Source organism: Hevea brasiliensis, chromosome 7, assembly GCF_030052815.1.
Source record: "Hevea brasiliensis isolate MT/VB/25A 57/8 chromosome 7, ASM3005281v1, whole genome shotgun sequence".
In the NCBI taxonomy this organism is placed as follows: domain Eukaryota; kingdom Viridiplantae; phylum Streptophyta; class Magnoliopsida; order Malpighiales; family Euphorbiaceae; genus Hevea; species Hevea brasiliensis.
The window spans coordinates 87500795-87506905 of record NC_079499.1 but is presented as its reverse complement, the minus strand read 5'-3'; the positions used below and the strand labels follow the sequence as shown (position 1 = coordinate 87506905).

At 28.8% G+C, this 6111-nt stretch overlaps 1 pseudogene; it reads left to right on the top strand.

Moving 5' to 3' along the window:
• The first annotated feature begins 1660 nt into the window (after positions 1-1660).
• LOC110668812 (PRA1 family protein B4-like) lies at positions 1661-3165 on the top strand (annotated as a pseudogene).
• Positions 3166-6111: the final 2946 nt, after the last annotated feature.

The following is a 6111-nucleotide window of genomic DNA, read 5'->3' as shown; positions in this document are numbered from 1 at the left end:
GAATACATTTTTTTCAAAATTACTTTATAAAAAAATATAAATTTATTTTTACACTTTATATTTGAATACATAAATTTATTTAGCTTGATTCAAAAGATAATTACATTAATTTCAATTAATAAAAAAATAAAATTTTATTTAAAAATAAATATAAAATATATATTTTTTTAATATAGTGTTAATCAATGAATTAAAAATGATCAAACAATAAATATAAAAAATATATTTTTTTAATATAATGTTAATCAATGAATTAAAAATTATCAAACATTCACGTTAAATCATGATTATAATTGAAATTTATACTCATTAATTAAAAAAAATTTTAAGTGTTATATCGTATTTTATTTTTAATTTTTTTTAAAATTAATCTCTCCTTTGAATATAATTATAATAAATTTTAAAATTTTAAATATTTCATATAAATTTAAAAGTTTTATATATAATCATAATTTAATTTAAATTTTTATAATTTTTTTATTCAATCGATCAATAGAAAAAAAATAATTTTTTTAAGATAGTATTTATTTATTTTGTGAGACGTGCGTGTGATTAAGCATTGGATGTTTCGTCCTCATATATTGTTATCATCTATGAAATTGAATCCAGAAAACAATGGATTTGACACTTGTGCTTGTTGCATTAATCGGTGAAGCCAAATTAAAGTCAAATAAGGGATTTTATATGGTTTTTTTTCTTTCAATTAAAAAAATTAAAAAAATAAAGAAATTACCTATAGAATATGTTCAACCTTTCACCTTTTAATTAAAGAGAAATTTATGGTGTTAAAAAGAAATTAAAAAAGAAAGCAAATCATAGAATTAAAAAAGGAGCAGCTATTTTTTACTGTATTTTCTTTTACGTTAGCTATGTACAGAAAAAACTTTTTGGGAAATGTAGTTTTTGGTTTAAAATAAAAAATCAATTCGAATTAATTCGATTCAATCCATTTAATTTTGAATTTTAATAAATTTAGTTTTCAGATTAGAGGTGTGCAAAAAACAGTTTAAATAAAAAATAAACTAAATTGATTTAATTTAGTTTTTGATTCAATTTTTAATGGCATTTGGTTTGATTCAGTTAGTGATTTTAGGAAGTTTTAGCTTTCAATTTGGTTTGATTAATAATAATAAAAAAAAATTAAGAATACACTGAGCTGAACCAAAAATTCATTTATTATTATTATTATTATTATTATTTTCATTAAACCTAGGTCCATTTCATAAAGCCGTGCGAAATTAAAGCCCAACCCCTTGCCTTCATCAAATTATCCTTGCTCTCCTCTCCTTTTATTTCTTTCTTCCTCTATTCCTCATCTATTCTTTGCCAATTCTTCTGCCCTTATTTGTTTTTTTTTTTCCCCCATTTTGTTCTTGCTCACCCATAAACTGCATACTACCCACACTGCTCTCGATAGTTGATTCCTTTCTTTTCCTACTGTCATCTTCCACTCAGCAACCAACAACTCTCTTCTCTTCTTTGCATGCATCCTCTCATCTCACTCACTGCATCTATGTGATTCGAAGGCCAATGGTGTTGCTGTGTTGCTTTGAGGGCATGCTTGTGTTGATTCAATCTCATTGTTCATGAGAAAAGGTTACCTATTCGTAAATCCTGTGTTCATGGCCATCATCCATCACATGTGTCTTTCAATCTTGGTATGGATTTGGTAATTTGGATTTGTTTGATTGTAAATTAATAATATTTTATTAATGTGATGCTTTTGGGTTTCAATTGATAAGATTTTATTATTGTAAATTTGGATTTTGTTTGTGTTTAAATTGATAAGTTTGTTACTGTAATGTTTGGGTGGTTTAAATTAATAAGCCAAATGACATAAAAATATTCAAACTTTTATAACTTTTGCCGTTTTAATCTAATTCTTTTAATTTTGGATCAGTTTGACTATATTTTCAAAATTGAGTGAAATTTTATCCAAATTTTAAATTAAAATTAGGGAGAGTGTAACTTAACTTAGGTGGCATGATAGATAGAGTTTTTAATTATATTTGTGTGGGTCCCACATGCCATATAGGATTTAAAAAAAATGAGTTAATAGGGTCAAAATGTAAATTACATAATTTCTATATGCTAAAATACAATTTCATTCTTTCTCCCACCCATCCTTCCATGATCAGAAGCTCTGGTTAACTTTCTACACCTACTTCATCAACCACATCTCTGAATTTGTTCGCCATGGACTCTCGTAGTGTCACCCGTGGGCTAAACTCATTGATCGCAATGCCTTCTCCAAACCTGAATCCCTCTTTGAGGTTGCTCGTTATCATCCTCATCTTGGCTTTCTCTTTGCTTTTAAATCCCTTGTTGCTTTTGCTCCTTCTTGGACTCCTTGCCTCCTGGCTATTTCTCTATCTTTTTCGTCCTTGTGATTGGCCTTTGGTCCTCTTCTACTATACCTTTACTGATTTAGAAAGGATAAATTTTAATAACTGTCTTTAAACTTATATAGTTGTAATACTATAGTTATTCAATTTAAAAATGTAACATAAAATCCCCTCAACTTTTAAATTTTATACAGTAAAATCCCTCTAGCCTTCAATTATCAGTTTTTCAGTTAGACGCTGACCTGGACAGTTCCAACATGGAGCTTGGTTAGTATTTCTCTTTTCTCTCTCAAGCCATGTGTAAATTGAATTATTTTTCTTTCTATAGACAGAATAATTTTTCATACGTAAAGAGAAAAACTTTATGCTTTGCATAAGAAATGAGAGAGAAATGTTGACTACGTGCTACGCAGGAGCTATTCACATCAGTTTCTAACTAAAAAATTATTAATTAAAAGTCAAAGAGATTTTATTGTGCAAAATTTAAAAATTTAGGGGGTTTTATGTTACATTTTAAAGTTAAAGGACTGTAGTGTTATAACTATATAAGTTTAGAGATAATTGTTAAAATTTATCCGATTTAGAAACCCTCGAGTTGCTCATTGTGATTAGCATGGTCGCGGTTTTCCTTACTAGCGTTGGATCTTTACTTATCTCGATTCTTTTGGTGGGATTAGCCATTATTTTCACTCATGTTTCATTTAGGGTCCCTAAGGATCTTTTCTTGGATGAGTAAGAGCTTGCTGCTACTGGATTTCTATCATTCATAAGTGGTGTTACCTCCACTATCAATTCCATAAATTTGAAGAATTTTCTTTAATAATTATGGTGAATATTGATTGAAATTATATGGATCTATGATGTTTCGGTCTCTTTTACTTGTGATTTTATATTCTATTTGTGAATCTATAAATTTTTTAATTGTTAGGATGTATTTTAGTTTTAGATGATACTATTGGTCATTGATTTACGAATGATTACAATTCTTTTTTATTTATATATTCTTTTCTGCATTCTATGCATTGCAAATCTTGGATGACTTCTCTCGTAGCACTTTTAATCCTTTTTTATGAGGTAGTGTAGGACATTCCCAAAGCAAAACTACCTTCCAAAAGCAAAACTGCCTTCCAAGTATGATCTTAAAATTTTCTTTTTATTTGTTTGATGAGAAAATTAAGACAAATTGAACTTGAAATTTGACTGTACATTGATTAGCTTTTAAGCTCTATTTGCTTTCATTGAAAGTTGATAATACAAATTGAGCAGTGGATGATAAACGACGTATCTCAATATTCAAATTTTAATGCTATGGTAGACATATCTTCAAATTTGTATCCATATGAAAGATTACAATTTGATAGAGAGAGAGAGAATGGAAGGAGAATGGAATTGTATTTTAGGGCTTAGAAATTATGTAATTTACATTTTGACCTTAATTAATTTTCTAATTAGTTAACTCTTTTTTTTTTTTTTAATCTTATGTGGCAAGTGCAACCCATACAAATACAATTAAAAACTCCACCTGTCATGCCGCTTAAGCTAAGCCACACTCCCCGCAATTTTAATTTGAAATTTGGATAAAATTTCACTCAATTTTGAAAATCTGGTAAATTGATTGAAAATTAAAAGAATTGAATTAAAACGCCAAAAGTCACAAAGGTTTAGATTTTCAGGATCATTTGGCCAAATTAATAATATTTTATTATTGTAAATATTGATTTTTATGTGTTTAAATTGACAAGGTTTGTTACTGTGATATGTTTAGGTGGGTTTAAATTGATAAGGTTTAGTTAATAGAAATTTGGATTTGTTTGATTCGAATTATTTGTTCACATACCTTTTAAATTTTTTTTTGGCCTGTGTTTTATGATTTATGAAGAAGATGCCCAAATTAATGAATCGAATTAAAAATTTTCAATTCAGTTTGATTCTATTTTATACATAATTTGGTCCTGATTTGGTTCTTTTTTTGTTTTGGCTTTTTGATTCTTTAGTTTTTTCAGTTTGGTTTGATTTGAAATCGAACCGACTGATTGCACACCACTAAAGTAGATCACCCATTACCCTAAAGCCCCAACCACCCCTTTCTCTCGCTTCTCACTTACCTCACCTCACATTCTCTCCTACTTTCTTCTCTCTTGCTTCTCACACTCATACACCTGTCTTCCTTGCCTCGTCACTCCTCAATCATTGGCTCCTTGGTGATGCTTGCTCAAACAACAAATGGTAGACCCATTCACAAAAGGTAGATGGTAGACCCATTTGATGCTTCTTGTCTCTTCCTGGCATTGAACGATTTGAGTTTTACTTGCTTTCTCATCGGAAGTTGCATTAGTTCTAACTTCTAAGTTCTTGGATTTTGGATATGGCTAAGCTATGGGTTTGTCTTGATTAGTTTTTCCTTATGTTCAGATTTGAAAGTTGAGAATTGTTGAGATTTGATTTGAGATTTTTTGTTTTTATTGGGAAATTGTTGAGATTTGGGAATTGGAATTTGTTGTACATATATTTTTTTTTCCTTTCTTTTGTTTAATTGAATGAATTGAGATTTGATTCTAGATAGTTTTTAGGATTATTTATAGTAAATCTAGAATTATGTAATTTGTTGGGTTTAGGGGTCTTAATCCATGTTTTGATGATAATAAATAATTAGTATGCTATTAATCTATATTAAAAGTGTTTATGTTAAGATTTTAGGTTTTAAATTGGAAATTATGAAATTGCTTCAAATCAAAGTTGAATGAGATCATAGAATGGAAGCAAAGCACCATGGGATTCTACAATATAGTTTCTTATTTATTTTTATAATGTGTGAATCTCATTTAATTATTTGTGAAGGCTCAAGTCTAGGTATTTCTAAAAATTTCTTAGTGCCTTATTTTTATCTATTTCTTGACCAAGGGGGAGTAAAAATAAATTTTCATTTTTGAGTAATGCAAAATTAGTTTTTGAAAATATTTTAGTTGGAAAATTTATTGAATTAGTTTTTCAATACTTCAAACAGATAAAAAATCTGACATTGGGAGCAAAAGTTATGTTATTTTTAAGCCTTTTTGATATTTAATCTAAAAGGGACTTCGGCCATCGAAGAAGGGGATTTTGGTAGCCGAAGTTAAGTTTTTAAACTTGATATTTTGGTAGTCTAACTTTAGTAGCCAAAGTAAAGGACTTTGACAGTTGAACCTGAGTTTCTGAAACTCGATATAATAGGGTTTTAAGAGGTTAAACGGCTATTTTTGTATTTAATGCACCCCCAATGGTCATTTTCTTATCAAGCTATAATGGTCATTTTCTTATCAAGCTATAAATAGGGATCATTTATAACTAGAGAAGAGTTACAACTTTCTATTTGATAATTTATTATGTTTTGAAGCTTTTCACTCTTTCTCTCTCTAGAACTTGAGTCTTACCAATTAATTTTCTTGAGAGCTTGTTTTGGGATGTAAGTTTCTTGTGTAATGAGATTGAAAGTGAAGTTATTGAGAGTATTTATTGTGTCAAGAGTATTTTTAAGCATTAAGTTGCTCTTGTGAGAAAAGGGGATTGTAAAAGAGCAATGGTTTGCTCTTGTAGTTTTGTAAGGGGTTTGATCTTCACCTAAAGAAGATAATAATGGAGTTAATCAAAGAGGGCCTTAAGGAGAAGATGTAGACTTGGGATAGCTGAACTTTTATAAATCCTTGTGTTCATCATTCATCTTCCTCCCTTCTCTGCGTTTGATTTTCTATTATCCTTTGAAATTTTTAATTAGTACCCAACTCACCCC